A 2,700-nucleotide genomic window follows, 5' to 3' on the forward strand; every position below is an offset into this window, starting at 1 on the left:
TCTGATTGTATGTCAATAAAAGTATTCTATTCTACAGTACATATCCAAGCATGGCCACACACACATGTGACACATTGTGAGCAGACACCAGAACTATTGTTCTGTAGTTTGTCCTGGGGTGAAGTAGAACCAGGCTGTTGTTCGTTAGCAATAGAACAGAAACACTGTCATTATCCTGAGGTTTGACCCTCTCACAGCTCTACCCATGTGAGGTAGTGATGTACTGGCTGAGGACAACATATCATTCATTATAGGACTAGGTTGTACTTAGACGAGCCCTCCAACGTCGCTTCCGCTCATCTCGATCCTCCATGCATGTAATCTCTTAAGAACAGATTCTGCTCTGCGTTGGAATCTGTCGTGAAGGTTCGTCATAACGTGTACACACTGGCCTACAAGTGGGCGTGCCTTCAGATCAGGAAGCAGGCCGCGCTTTTCCCAATCAAATGTAGTGGGCGGGATTCACGTGTCCGTCGATCCTTCCCCCCTCGAAACTAACCGAAACTAATTTAACAATAGCGTCCGCAGAGCAGACAAAACCACAGAAAGATATTCACATTTTAACTTGCTCTTTCATCATAGAAACAAGTGGGCTTATAACCAAAACGATCCATGTTCTCTGGGAGAAGTGGTGTTAGTGTTCCGTGTAGAAATATTGTTAGTGGGAATGAAAACATAGTCGCACCACCGGAAGTGATGCGCTGAAGGCAGACCAAAACCCCGGTTTCCTTGCGCACGTGTGCTACGTCGACATTGTCCCAGAGCCAACTGACATATGAACAAACAGCAGAGGTCGCTGTTTTTCCTTTTCAGTTGGTTCTGGGTTCCCAGATTGCCATGCATGTGGTTGGTTCGCCAGTACTTTCCACCCCTGCACCTTTCTTTAGTATGTCCACGTATACTGTAAGTAGGTGTGGGATGCCATGGTGATTGTGGGATGCCATGGTGTGTTGGCTCCCATAGCACAAGCTTGCTGCACTGTCTGTGTGGCAGTGACTGGCCAACCTCATATACTCATGGCTGCTGCTATATATGTACTCACTCACCCTAGGTAACCCCGCCATACAGATGCTTGTTGGTACCATGCACATTCTGGTTGATGTTTAATACCGCATTCTGGTGTATCACCCATCTAGGGACGTCTGCTGGGGAAGGCTTCCAGGGTCAAGCATTCACAGCCATATACTGTTGAAGAATGGACTCTACAGTCGCAGAGAAGTCACTTTCACTTGACATCAGTGTTAAGATAATTCTATCTTTCCTCATGGATTGTTGATTGAAGTCTATTTTTCACCATGCTGACATAATGAAAGCTCTGAAAAAGACTGCTCTCCGGTCGGATTGGACACTAGCAATGTCAACGATGTGTGAAGAGCAGTGATTTTATGGAGATAATCAAGGACGTCTCTGCCAGGAAAACATGATGAAAGCACTTCTAAAAGTACCCCTTTGGTTTACTTTATTAATGGTGCATTTATTTTGGAAATAGTTGACTAATAGCTCAGCTGTTAACCCGGTGGTCAAATTAATTGATTCAATTTTGTCTATCTATTTTTAACCAATAATGTGGTAATGCTTAGCCGTGGTTTTTTGAATTGTTGCTGTAATAAGGTTAATTGGATCTAAATTAGTCTGTCTGTTCAATGTATGTGGAGATGCTTTGACATGGCTTTTTGTATTGTTGCTATAACAATAATGTTGTGGTTAAGTGAACAGTTGCAAAGCTTGCACAGAATTATGCGCATAATTCTGTTAGACTTGCAGTCATTTATTTTCCGTGGATGGTTTTAGCCCGATTATAGCTTGGCTCACTCTACAGGAGTTTTAAAATCCTAACTGACTTCGAAATATTGTGGCATCACACACATAAGGGGAATCTTCATAGATTATTCTCTTTAATCTCAAACATGCCTAAACTACAATATTTGAATATGGCACATCACACACTACAGGATATTATTAACATTATCATGCCTGGCTACCAAAATAAATCACCCATATAGGAACACCTGCTGATCAACAAAACAACTAGAAATACTGTATCTGTGAGAACTGCCCATTGAGTTACTCTATATACTGTTGTAGCATGTGAGGGGTCAAACTAGGGTTTTTCTTTATTCTGAATCCATTGCAAGCATTTGTTTTGCACCAAAAACAACCCTTGGCGGACAGCATATATTGTAGAGATAATTGTATTTCCATGGAAATTACTTCAACTGCACACAGCTGGGCAAAAACATACTTGAATATGAGCAAAATTACCACTTAAATAAGTCAAAACACAACTGAATAAATCAAGAGCCCTTGTGGATTTTCCCCCCCAGGATGTATTAAAGTAACCAATCAAACCTAAGCTTGTCTGTCAGCCATGTGTGTGTGTGTGTGTGAGAGAGAGAGAGAAAGAGAGAGAGAGAGAGAGAGAGAGAGAGAGAGAGAGAGAGAGAGAGAGAGAGAGAGAGAGAGAGAGAGAGAAAGACTGAGAGAGAGAGAAAGACTGAGAGAAAGACTGAGAGAGCCAGAGACAGCAAGACAGAGAGTATTAATGTGTGTGGTGTGAGCTTGTATTGGTGTGCATTTGGATGTGTGCGTGTAGATCTGTGTTGCCAGGTAAACTCTTCCAGCTAGTGATGTCAGCAGCGTAGCCTAATGAAGTCACTAGACCAGAATACAAACTTGGACATCTATAACCAAGTGCAAGAA

At 42.4% G+C, this 2,700-nt stretch overlaps 1 protein-coding gene across 1 annotated transcript in view; it reads right to left on the minus strand.

Moving 5' to 3' along the window:
• scara5 (scavenger receptor class A, member 5 (putative)) overlaps nt 1-2,700 on the minus strand; it is a 94,306-nt gene that overhangs the window by 25,025 nt on the left and 66,581 nt on the right. The gene's annotated exons all lie outside the window — the stretch shown is intronic.

Source organism: Gymnoscopelus microlampas (genome assembly GCF_963454915.1).
Source record: "Gymnoscopelus microlampas genome assembly, chromosome: 16".
NCBI lineage: Eukaryota > Metazoa > Chordata > Actinopteri > Myctophiformes > Myctophidae > Gymnoscopelus > Gymnoscopelus microlampas.